The 13896-nt window shown below is 38.9% G+C and overlaps 1 protein-coding gene and 1 long non-coding RNA gene across 5 annotated transcripts in view; one reads left to right on the top strand and one right to left on the bottom strand.

The window, feature by feature from the left end:
• Trhde (thyrotropin releasing hormone degrading enzyme) overlaps nucleotides 1-13896 on the bottom strand; it is a 353366-nt gene that overhangs the window by 123207 nt on the left and 216263 nt on the right. The window lies entirely within an intron of this gene.
• Nucleotides 1-13896, top strand: part of LOC118239554 — a 56556-nt gene that overhangs the window by 22372 nt on the left and 20288 nt on the right. The window lies entirely within an intron of this gene.

Genomic DNA, 13896 nt, shown 5'->3' with positions numbered 1-13896 from the left:
CAGAAAGGTATCTATTCACTAAGCATGGACACAAATAGAGTACAACATTCTGACATAATTGGTTAATACAGAGTATCTTTGGTCTGAAGGAAAAGAATATATTAAATCCTCCCATGATTTTTGTAAAGAAAAGATGCTTTCTTCTTTCAAAGATAGTATGTGAAAAATGGGGTGGAGGAGGAGCATACATAATCTTGAATTTCCCTGACTCACATGCTGATCAACTCCCTGCCATGCTCCCCTCCTGCTTCTCTTTCAAATTCATGGCTTCTTTTATTCATTAGCTGTTATTACATACATATGTCTGTGTGTACATCAATGCATAAATATAAGCTGCTCAGTCTGTGAAATGTTTCTATATAAACATATATTGTTTTCAAGGCTGATCATTTGGTATTGGATAACAAATCTGTGTGATCTTCCATGGGGAAGACTATTTCTCCTACTCTTGGCATTCTTTAGTTGACTGTAATTATAATCTTTTTAAAAAGAGAGAGAGAGAGAAAGAAAAAGGAATTAAGAGTAGGCAAAGGATGATAACAAAAATAAAATTAATTCTAATCATGAAAGCAAAATGAATGCCCAATTGCTCCATCACCCACGCGTAGAACCTTGGAGTCCTCTTTGATTTATTACTTCCTGAGGCCAAGCCTCTAACTTTGTGCAGCTGAATTACTTCATGGTCTCATAATGACAGCCCCAGATGCATTTTCACCCTCACAAATCCATCCTGTGGGTCACATCAAACTAATTTTAATAAGTACTTCAGAGGCCTAATGTCTGCTAAGCACCCTGCTTCTAGTGTCAACTAAAGCTTGAGAGATGATTTAAATATATACTATTAGACTTAAGAGGTAGTAGTAATGACTGCGACAGCTGTATTGTTCAATTGAGAACTAGAAGAAAGCCCACCTGTATTTTTTGACAACTCATTAAAATTACTCATAAAATAGTTGGAATAGTGTTTGCCATATAACAAACTTCAATATGGCTATATTGAATTGTGATCATCTTCCTTGTCTCCTAAAATCTTTGCTTTTACCCACCATCCTAAGGTCATAATCAAGGCAATCATCATCATCATCATCATCATCATCATCATCATCATAACAATAATAATATTTAATACTCCTCATCTTCCCAAATAACCAATAGTCGCTTCCACTTGAACTAAACTCATTTTCTTGTGTGACCATGTCTTATGTTATTGCCATGCTACTTACACTAAGTGCAATGATACTTACACATTATTTTTGTAAATTTTAGAGATATTTTTGTATAATTAGGGGTGGAGGTTGTGCCACAATGTGCATGTGGAGATCACAGGAAAATTGTGTAGAATCAGTTCTCTCTATCTACCTTGATATGGGTTCTAGAGATCTAATGCAGCTCACTGAGTTTCAGAGGCAAAGTGCTTTGACCTGCTCAGCCATGTCTCAGGCCCTTGGCTCCTAATCATTTTTTAAAATTAATCATATGATAGGACACTTCTAGATGCTATGTTAACTCTTGATGTTTTTCTTCACTTCCAAAGTCATATTTCATATATGAAATAGAGTTTCTGTCATTATTTTACATAAGTAATACTACATATAGCTCTTATTATCCATCTATACTAGTAGCAGTCCTACCACTTATTGAGACTATAACTTTCCCATTACCAGTTAAATAAAATCCTAACTAGAAGAGGTATATCTATTAAGTCTTTGTTAATTTCAACTCTAAAATCCAGATTGTGGCAATCCAGCCAATACACAGGTACTCAGCTCTCATGCCATAAAATATAGTAGATATTCTTCACTGGTACCTGATGGGGGAAGTCCTTCTGTGTACATGTCTTTCTGATTTGTTAGTGAATAAAATACTGTTGGCCAATAGGGAAGCAAGATATGTGGAACTAAGATTTGAGGAGGATTCTGGAAAATACAGTAAAGAGAAGTCACCATGTGATCCAGGCAGGAAGTGACATAGCAGGGCAGAATCAGTATATAAACAGGGACAAGCAGGAAATCTCTCCTACTCTTCTCTATGGAGACACTGAACAATTGAGATATAGGATACCAGAGGAGTAAGAGGTTCTTGGACCTTTCTCCGAGAGGATAAGACCACATGGAGATACTTAGTTTATTAGAAATGGGTTAATAATTTAGACAGAGCTAGCCAATGAGGAACCATAAACAATGGCCAACAACATTGTAACTAATAGAGTCTCTGTGTGTTATTTGGGGGCTGAGGCAGCAACAGGACACAGGTGGAAATCCCAAAACAGGTACCACATAGATTTACAGTACTCAGGCAGAGAGAGATAATCAAACAAGGAGACTAAGAGCCTCCATTCAAGGAAAAGACCACATGGCCAGGGACAAGAAAATAAGGAACTTTCATTGGACATGGTGGTGCACACATTTAATCCCAGCATTCAAGGGTAACAGCCGGAAGATATCTGAGTTCAAGGCCAGCCTGGTCTACAGAATAAGTTCCAGGACAGCCAGAGTTACAAAGAGAGACTATGTGAAAAACCAAAGAAGAGTATGGATGAACATGATGTTGTATACAGAGATAAATGGACATGAAAGGATAGAACTAAGAGCAGAAGTTAACAAAATGGGACACAAAGAAACAATTGCAAGATCAAAATGAAACATAGGAATCTATAAAGGAAGAACAATAAGAAAGTTCTAGATTTTTAAATCATCAAAGACAAAAAAACAAGAAAATCCATGCAAATGAGTGATATTAAGGGGGAAGAGTAGGGATCTAACTCTAGAAAATGTTAAAAGTTAAAGTTGATATGATTTCTATCAACTTTCATACTTATATGAAAACTCTGATAAAAAGAATTTTCATGTTGCTTGTGGATATTGTGAAGGGTGAGGTTTCTCTGATTTCTTTCTGGGAGGCCAGTACAGGACTGATCCAGATTCCTGTACATGGATGTCAATGAGGAGGCCTGTGCACTCTAGCCGGCCCCTGATAGTGCATTAGCATTTTTCCCTGGTGTAAGAAGGGACTTTGAGAGCCCATCCCATGTGACAGGATGCACTCTTGGCCTGGACACATGGGGAAGGGCCTAGATCCAGCCTAGGATGATGTGGTGGACTTTGGGGAGCCCCATTGAGGGCCCTATCCTGCCTGGGGAGTGGAGGGTGGATGGGGTCAGGGGTAGGTCGGGGGTGGGGGAGGAGAGGTAGGGGTGAGGGGAGGGAGAGGGAAAAGGGATTGATATGTGAAACAAGCTTGTTCCTAATTTGAACTAATAAATTTTTTTTAAAAAAATGAAATATAATGTAGGCTTAAAAAAATAAAACAGCTGTCTCTTCTAAGCTAAAAAAAGAATTTTCAATACATTTCAACTTTGAAAAATGATCAAGAAGTAAAAAGGCTAACAAGATATGTAAAAAAATCATAAATTCTAAATTTACCCTCTTTAAAACAGGTTTAAATGCAAGCAGAATTTTAAGGGATTTTTATAAGATGTTACTTTTTTTCTAGAAAAAGTACAATAAATTAACTAAAAATAATAAAAACTTCATAATTTTAGATGATGCTGAGAAACTACTATGTAATCGATGAAAACAGCTGTGAATATATGTGTGTGTTTGGGTGGAATGCTTCTGGAAATTCCACTTGTATATAAAATAACATATATAAAATACCAATATAGATATTCATCACGAAAGGCATCATGTACACAAGTACCAACGCCTGAAAGGAAAGGGCAGGCCAAGGTCAACTTACAGACTATTTTTACTTGGAACATTGATAATTATTACATGATTGCTAGACCTAAAAAAATGAATGATGCATAGCCCACATTCTAGATCAGACAGTGAACAATGTGTTTGTGGCATCTGAGTTTTGGATGCATGTCATTTTATGACTTTTTTTTTTAAATAAGGAAGAGATTTTCACAGAGGAAGAAGAAAGATCCTAAGTATGGAATAGTAGAACACAGGTAATAGGAAGCGGTAAAGGAAAAGTGGGAGATTTACGTGGGGTGGAGGATGGGAGGAGGGAGGAAGATAACGTGGGAGGGGATATTAACAGTAAGGATGTTTGAAAAAGTCAAAAGGAAATCTACTATTTTGTAAGCTTCCTCCATAAAAGAGTGTAAAAGGTATTATTACCCTATACAGGGAATGTTGTTCCTACCAGAGGACATGGGTTGAAAGTAAAAAATATACTATGGACACGGGGCATGCAGATATCAAGAGTTTCTAACTTGATGGCTGTCTTTCATATTACTAGAAAGTGCTATGTAGCCTGCTGACCAAGAAAAGTCACCAGCAGTCTTTCCCATCTGTAAACTCTCCAAGCTACAATAACCTCCTGGGAGAATGGCCACAGGTGTACGTGAAGAGAAAAATGACATGTAGGAGTAAAAATATCAGAGAGCACCGTATCCATATGCTTTGTGGAAACATCCATGGCTTATTGGTCCAATTAAGAAGTTCCAGGATCAAATGGGCTTCACTATAGATTTTGGTAGATACATGCATCATTGCCCAGCAATTAAAAAAAAAAAAAGCATCCATACAAGATGAAGGAAATTCAAGAATTCAAGAAGATTTGGAACTTGGAGGTCAGCTCCCCAAAATGAGAGGAATATGTTCCACATGAATGAGATTTAATAGATAGAAGCATAAATAACCCTGTCCTTCTTGTAGACTCAAGACTGTCATTTGTGGGTTTTTTTTTAATATGAAAATGGAATTGTGCAAGCCACTTATTCATTCAGACAAAATGTCTCTGGACATCCCCCTGCAGTGATGCCTTACCTAGCTGTTGCTCTGAGCCTCTCATATGTTCTGACACCACTGACAAGGACAAAGGTGTAGTATATTTTTTCATTAAGCATCCATATGAGGAATTCTTCAAGGATGGACTCACACAAGAGGCTGATGAGATTATTTACACAGAAGAACTACCACTGAGTTCAAGAACAATGTTGAATAAAGCCATGCTTCCTAACACCACTATGCTATAAAACTGCATTTACCATCCTACTTAATCCATAATAAATAAAACATGCATTACACGACAATGCCAGCAAACTGATTTTCGATCATTGCAATTAATTCACATAGGAAATGAAGCCATTGTGGTCTGCATTTCATTTTATCACCCGTGTGTGTATGAAAAAGGGCAAAGAAGAAATACAATTTCTTTATGGCAAGGACATGAAAACTGGATGACATTTTTGAATCTTTGTTTTTGCATTTAATACATGCTATGACTGATCTTCCAAAAGGTAAAGGAATTACCTTACTGTATTAATGTTTTCAAAATAAGAGAAATAATGGCTTGAGTAAGGTTTTCTCTATCTTCCTCTCTGCTACTCTGTCTTGAGGACAAGTTTACAAAGGGATGAAATGCCAAGATTAAAGTTTGACCAAAGCACATTCACCTGTTTTCAAGAAAATAAATTATCCTCTTCACGTACTTCATTGATAAATGGATTATCTCTTCCTTTTCTTTTCCTCCAGAAAAACACAAGTCATAAGTTCAGTTTGGATGCTTTTATGCTGCAGAGGGCAGTGGCAAGTGGGTTAGATAGCATCTAGAAGTCAGTCAATGAGGAAAATCCCATAGCTACCCCTGCTTGTAAAACAGAAGGACAGCTTTTGCCTCCAGCTTTTGGGTTTTGTTTTCAGTGTGGCAAAGCACAGATGTATCCTGTCCCTAGAGACATCCAAAACTCAAAAACATATCGTCCAGGAGAACAAAGCAGCCAGCCATTTATCACGAAGTAAATTCTCCTGACAGTGGTGGTTCAGGAACAGAAAGAAAGAAGAAGCCTGGGTTTTTATTTTAAGACAATCTTACTGTAATAAATTCTGCAATTGTATATAAGAAATTCATTATTTAGTCTTTGCATTTAAAGTTTACTGTCATAAAGCTAAACCAAAGCTTCAGTGTCAGAGTTAATGGGAAGAAAATAACTCTTAGGAATCATTGTAGTTGTACTCCTTGCAATCCAAACACTCCTGAGGTTGAAGCAGAAGGATTGCCTGGGCTACCCCAGTGAGGCTCTGTCTCAAAATCCAAACACACATCATATAAATGGCATCCACAAATCAGTTTGAGAACAACAGCTCTATGAAACAAATACCCCACATTCATAAAAATATGCTGTGGTCTTTCCCCCTTGAGACCTACAAGGAATTATTATTAACACTTCCCTCGAAAACATGTACATCACAGTCCATTTATCACCGCTTTAAACCTCAGCTTCTTTGATATATCTCTCTTTCCACAATCTTTATTTCCAGCTGCCAATATAAGAAACATTGGTTGTAGTTACTACTAGAAGCCTAAAAAAATCAACCATCCTCTTATTTTGAAATATTAAAAGCCAACTTTACCTTCTTGTGATACGATATATATAAAGGGGAAACAAATTGGTCACTCTTTGTTCTTATTTTCTATAGATATGAAAAAAATATTCTATTTCCTTCATGCCTAATTTTCCACTCGACCCAGATCATGGCTCCAGCCTGCACCAGGATCACCAAAAAGACATTGAAATGAGATGGGTGGGGGGAGAAACACTGGATCTCAATGCTATAAGACTGTTTTCTCCAGTAGCCTACAGAATGGGAAAAGATCTTCACCAAGCTCACATTCAAATGAGGGTTAATCTCCAATATCCCTAGCTATCCGGGAAATGGGAAATTCTAATCAAAACAACACTGAGATTCCATCTTTCACCTGTCAAAATGGCTAAGATCAAAAACACAACTAACAGCTTATGCAGGAGAAGATGTGGAGTAAGGGGAACACTTCTGCATTGCTAATGGGAATGCACACTTGTATAGCTACTTTCAAAATCAATATGATGGTTTCTTAGAAAATTGGAAAGACCCAGCTATACCACTCTTGTGTATATACCCAAAGGATGCTCAGTTATACTACAAGGACTTGCTCAACTATGTTCATAGCAGCGTTATTTGTAATAGCCATAACCTGAAATCAGCCTCAACAAAAGAATGGATAAAGAAAAAGTGGTACATTTACACACTGGGGTATTACTCACCTGTTAAAAACAATGACATCACAAAATTTGAAGGCAAATAGATGAAACTAGAAAAAAACATCATGAATGAGGTAACCCAGACCCAGAAAGACAAACATGGTATGTGCTCACTCATAAGTGAATACTAGCTGTAAAGTAAAATATAACCATTCTACTGTAAACAGACCCAGAGAGGCTAGGTAACAAGGAGGGCCCAAAACAGAGGGCAAGGGGGATACCTAGATCTGCCTGGGAAGAGGAAATAGAAAAGATCTCTAGTATGGTCCAGGAAGGGGGGTGGAGGTTGGAATGGGAACGTGATGTATCTGATTTGGAGGTAGATGGAGGGGGAAACTGAAAGAGATGACAGGAAAATGGGGGAAGGCACGTAGAGGGATACTCCCTGAGCCAAGACACACTGGGGTGGGCCTAGGCCCTATCCCAAAGGATACAATAGACTCTGATGACACCATATGGAAGGCCTCACCCTCCAGGGGGAGCAGAAAGGATATGTGATAGGTAGGGTTTTAGTTGGGGGGGTGGTAGGTGAGGAGGAGAGGGAGAGGGAACTGGGATTGACATGTAAAAACAATCTTGTTTCTAATTCAAATTAAAAAAATTTGCAAAAAGAATATGAGGGAAGGGCTTTTCAAGGTCAGGTATAAACCTGAAGCAAGGAATAATCCCATGAATCTACAAGGATGACCCCAGCTAAGACGCCTACCGATAGTATATACTTAGCCTGAACTGACCATATCCTGTGATCAGATTTTGACTACCCCAATTGTCATCAGAGAGCCTTCATCCAGCATCTGATAGAAACAGATGCAGAGACCCACAGCCAAACATTAGGCCAAGCACTGGGAACCTTGAGGAAGAGAAGGAGGAAGGATTGTAGGAGCCAGAGGGGTCAAGGACATCACATGAAAATTCACAGAAATGACTAACCTAGCTCATAGGAACTCACAGAATCTGAACCAACCAGGGAGCCTGAGTGGGACTGACAGTCCTTCTGCATGTATGTTACAGTTGTGTAGCTTGGTCTGCTTGTGTGATTCCTAACAATGGGAGCAGGGGCTATCCCTAATGCTTTGGCTGGCTTTTGGGACCCTACTCCTCATAGTGGATTGCCTTACCCAGCTTAAATACAAGGGGAGGTAGGTACTAAGTCTTACTGCAACTTGATATGCCATGCTTTGTTGATACCCATTGGAGCCTGCCCCTTTCTAAAGAGAAACAGAGGAGAAGGAGATGGGGGGAGGGGAGGGAATAGAAGGAAAGGAGGGAGGGAAAACTACAATCAGATTGTAAAATAATTCAAACTTAAAAATTATTTAAAAACAAAAGAATGTTTTCTGAAGCAAAAGTAAAAAACAGAGAAATATTAGCACAAGTAGAATTAGGAACAAAATTTAAAAAATAGGGAGGGGGAACCAACAGTTTGGTTCATTAGATGGTGAGCTTTGTGAGAACTTTCTAGGCTTTCTAGGGTTGTGGAAGGACAGAACTGCATGAGACTTTCATCAAAGATGCCAAGGGTGTTCTTGAAATTTTCCTAATTTCTCCATCAATATGGTCTAACGAATAACCAGGAACCAAGGAAGGGATGCGCACTTCAGTTTGAAGAGAGAAATTGGGGCCACTCAGGAGAGGGGGCCAGTCCATGATTTCCAAAAAGAGAGATGTCACTCGGTTTAAAAGTAATATACATATTCGTGTAACAATTAAAAGAAAGAGAGACCATGAATTTGAAAGAGAGGAAGGAGGGGTTTATGGAAGAATTTGGAAAAAGGAAAGGAAGGGAGACATGCTGTAATTATTATATTTACAATCTCAAAAAGACCATTTATGAAAATTGTCCAACATACTTCTTACTGTTTGATACTTTTTACAAAAAAGTTTATTTTTAATCAAACAACAAAAATCTTAAAAATTATTTTAAAATATCTAAGAAACTGAGAGAGAGAGAGAGAGAGAGAGAGAGAGAGAGAGAGAGAGAGAGAGAGAAGGAAAGGCTGGGGTTGTGATGCATGCCTTTAATCCCAACACTTGAGTGGCAGAGGTAATTAGATCTCTATGAGTTTAAGTCCAGCCTGGTCTACATATTGAGACCTTGTCTTTAAAAAATAATGCAAGTATTTAATATAGTATCACTACTGAAAATTAGGGAACCATGCTAAGGATTTAAGATTTAAAAAGTTCTCCAATATAAAACACAACAAAAAATTCTCCAAATTCACTGTTGTTGCTATCTGAAGCAACAAGAAATAAAATTTGAATGTTAACCAAAAGTCTCAGAGGACTGGAAAGCCAGACCTCGCTTCTGGTGAATCCATTCTTATTGCTATCTCCATCACTAAATTATATCTAGAATACTTCAAGTTGATAAATCATATTTTATGGGCAATGTACTCTCTAAACATTCAAGAAAAATTTCAGAAGATAATCATCAGGTTGTAGTTAACTAAAGATACACCTGCCAGAGGCAGATTGCAACTTCTTTCATTTCCTGACTTGGTAACATTGTACAATCACAAATCTGGGGTGGTAATAATGTACATATCATGCTGCTGTAAGACTCAAAGGATTCAGTTGTATAAATAACATAGAAAAGGACCATGCACATAATCATAAATATCAACTGATCTTATTATTTCAAATATTATAATATTTAAATATGCTAATCCCCTCAACACCAACTTAAATGGACATGATAACCAAAATAATCTCAACCACTGTGAATCAGTCACAAGTTTTCCTGCTGCATTAAATGACCTTCCAGAAGGAACATTATGTATCAATAAATGTGCGAACATATCATCTTAAAATCGAAGGTTTGGAAAACATTTTAGGGAACATGTAAACAAACACAAACATTCAAATGCTTGGTTATAGTTTGGCCTAGATTTATGGTGCTGAACACAGGGACACATACCAAAAATTCTTAACTTCAAGCCAGATATTTGGTTGGCACTAAACTAACTGAATCCTGATATAAAATGAAATACAGAAGCAGTCACAACCAAATTGCACAGCAGGTTTGCATTTGGACCTCTGCAGAAGCCTGCACAGCTTCTCACACTATGGGAGATGCAGGTAGTGCCAGACAATGGATTTCTCTACCCAGGCTTCATGGGTTTCAGAACTTATAACATAGAATCCCTCTAAGGATTCTCAGGCTGCCAATTCAAGTATAGAAAAGGCAAGGCACGTGTCTTAGTTGGGGTTTCTATTGCACTGAAGAGAAACCATGACCATGGCAACTCTTAAAATATAGAAGACTGCAGGTAGAGCCATGTCTATGTCTACCATGCACCAAACTTAAGTCCAAATGGATCAAAGACCTCAATATAAACCCAGCCACACTGAACTTATTAGAAGAGAAAGTAGGAAATGCCCTTGAACAATTTGGTAAAGGAGACCACTTCCCTAACATAACACCAGTAGCACAGACACTGATATTCACAATTAATAATGGGACCTCCTGAAACTGAGAAGCTTCTGTAAGGCAAAGGACACAATCAACAAGATAAAATGACAGCCCACAGATTGGGAAAAGATATTCACCAATGCCACATCTGAGGGAGGGCTGATCTCCAAAATTCACAAAGAACTCCAGAAGCTAGTCTCCAAAGCACCAAATAATCCAATTAAAAAGTGGGGGTACAGAACTAAATAGACAATTCTCAATAGAGGAATCTAAAATGGCTGAAAGACACATAAGAAAGTGTTCAACATCCTTAGCCATCAAGAAAATGCAAATCAAAACAACTCTGAGATACCATCTTACAACTGTCAGAATGGCTAAAATCAAAAACACCAATGACAATTTATGTTGGGGAGGTTGCGGAGAAAGGGGAACACTCCTCCACTGCTGGTGGGAGTGCCAACTCATACAGCAACTTTGGAAATCTGTATCAGTCTACCACAAGATCCAGCATTTCCACTCTTAGTCATATACCCAAAAGAAGCACATTCCTACAACAAGAACATATGTTCAACTATGTTCATAGCAGCATTATTTGTAATAGCCAGAACCTGGAAACAACCTAGATACCCCTCAACTGAAGAATGGATAGAGAAAATGTAGTACATTTACACAATGGAGTACTACTCAGTGGGGAAAAAAAATCAAAACAATGGAATCTTGAAATTTGCAGGCAAATAAATAGAACTAGAAGAAACCATTCTGAGCCAGGTAACCCAGTCACAAAAATACAGGCATGGTATGTACTCACTCGTATGTAGATTTTAGACATAGAGGCACCGGAGAGGCTGATAAACAAGGAGGACCCTAAGAGAGACATACATGGTCCCCTGGAGAAGGGGAAAGGGACAAGATCTCCTGAGCTAATTGGGAGCATGGGGGGAGGGGAGAGGGAACTAGGAGAATGAGAAGGGGAGAAGAGGAGGGGTGAGGAAGACATGATGGGATAGGGAGGTTGAATTGGGGGAAGAACAGAAGAGAGCAAGATAAGAGATAATATAATAAAGGAAGACATTATAAGTTCAAAGAGAAATCAGGCACTAGGGAAATGTCTGGAGAGCTACAAGATGACAGCAACTAACAATCTAAGCAACAGAGGAGAGGCTACCTTAAAGGCTCTCTTCTGATAATGAGATTGATGACTAATTCATATGCTATCGTATAGCCTTCATCTAGCAGCTGGTAGAAGTAGAACCAGACACCCGAAGCTAAACCTTGAACTGAACTGAAATCCAGATGCAGAGAAGGAGGACAGATGAGCAAAGGGGTCCATACCAGGCTGGTGAAACCCACAGAAACAGCTGACCTGAACAAGGGGGAACACTTGGTCCCCAGACTGATAGCTGGAAAACCAGCATGGGACTGATCCATACCCCCTGAATTTGGGTGTCAGTGAGGAGACCTTGGAAATCTATGGGACTTCTTGTAGTGGATCAGTACTTATCCCTAGCATAGGAATGGACTTTAGGAGCCCATCCCACATGGAGGGATACTCCCTGAGCCTAGACACAAGAGGGTTGAACTAGGCCCTAACCCAAAGAGCATGACAGACTTTGAAGACCCCATGGAATGCCTCGCCCTCCCTGGGGAGCTGAAAAGGTATGGGATAGGTAGGGTGTTAGTTGGGGGAGCGGGAGGAGGGGTCAGAGAGGGACCTGTGATGGGGAATGTACCGTGTATGTTTATCTTATTGATTGTTAAATAAAATACTGTTTGGCCAATGAGACAGCAAGTTAGATGGGACTAGGAATCAAAGAGGATTCTGGGAAATGTAGTAGAGAAGTGGTGATCCAGGCAGGAAGTGAAATAGCAAGGAGACTCATATTTAAAGAAGGAGAAACAGGAAACGTCCCTGTTTTCCTCTCCACTCATGCTCCAGCAGCACAATGTGATCCACCGGCAAGGAAGGACGCCAATAAGGCGTCTTATAAGTCTTATAAAATATATAGGTTTATGATAGTTAAGACTGAGCTAACAGATGAGAATCCTAGTCATTGGCCAAGCAGCATTGTACTTCATACAAGTTTCTATGTATTCATTTGGGCCCTAACTCAGGCTGGCGGCTGATGTAAAGCTCACACGTGGCGGTGGGGCTCAGGCAGCTTTTGGCAGAAAGATTTATCGTAACAGACCTGGGATTGACATGTAAAATAATTATATTTCTAATAAAAGATGAAAAAAAGAAAATATTTAATTGGGGCTGCCTTAAATTTCACAGGTTTAGTCCATTATCATCATGGCAGGAAGCATGGTGGCATGCAGGCAGATGTGGTGCTAGAGAAGGAGCTGAAAGTTCTACAACCAGATCAGCAGGCAGCAGTAAGAAAAACTTGTCCCCCACTGCCCTGGCTTAAGCATCTGAGACCTCAAAGCCCATCTGCAGTGATACACTTCCTCCAAGCCACACCTACTCCAGCAAGCCCACACCTCCTAATATTGACACTCCCTGTGAGCCTATGAGTGCCAGTTACATTCAGAGGACCACACCAGCAAAGCTGCAAGAGGTAAAATAGGGACTGATGAGAAGGGAAGACAGCACCCTAAACTATCTGATCAAGATGGAGTCTCCTTCCAGAACCACCAATGAAAACACTAGCTTTATGTGCCTAAAATTCATTTCAAAAAAAGAGAAGAAGCAAATTGTTGGATGAAGGAAAAAGAAACTTTAGAATAAATGATTGATCTTCTCCACGGAAAAAGTCAGTAATATTTGACTATGCTCCCCAAGGGATCAAATACACAATAGAACATAAATAGGGCAGGACATGGTTAAATCTTGCTATGGCTGCTTATAAAGCTATATGAGCTTGAGAAAAACAAATATATTTCTTACTTTAGCTTGTTGTAATTCTTCAAAAGGATGGTGTGGGGTAGAGTAACAGAAACCATGAACCCTCAATAAATAATACCTAATAACATGAGAAACTGCAGCCTTGGAAGTTACTATCACAGTTTATCTTATTCAACCTTTGAAAATGATACAAAAGAGAATAAAAGTGAAAAAACAGGGTCTGTTGTGATGGCTCAGCAGTTAAAGGCACTTGCTTCTGAGCCTAACCTTCCTGAAAGTTGTCCATAGTATGTGTACTTGTGCTTACCCCCACGCCCCTCCCCTCACACACACACAAGCAATAACATTTTAATCTGATATAGCAGGGGTTTGTTGATGGGTAAAATTCTTTGCTAAAGATGAATGTCTTAGGAGTTCAAACTCAAGAGTTCAATTTCTAATGATGTCACTGCTTTTTTGCAAAAGAAAAAAACACTTCGTCTCTGATGTTTGCAAAGAAAAATTTAACAAAGAAAGAAAAGATGGAAAAATTAAGTGAAGTCCAGCCTTGAGTTCACAGATTGCCTCTTCCCACCCAGTCTTCTGTACATCTACCTGTATTAC

Source organism: Cricetulus griseus, assembly GCF_003668045.3.
Source record: "Cricetulus griseus strain 17A/GY chromosome 1 unlocalized genomic scaffold, alternate assembly CriGri-PICRH-1.0 chr1_0, whole genome shotgun sequence".
Taxonomy (NCBI): Eukaryota; Metazoa; Chordata; class Mammalia; order Rodentia; family Cricetidae; genus Cricetulus; species Cricetulus griseus.
The sequence above is the reverse complement of the archived record's forward strand: the minus strand, read 5'-3'. Positions and strand labels throughout refer to the sequence as shown.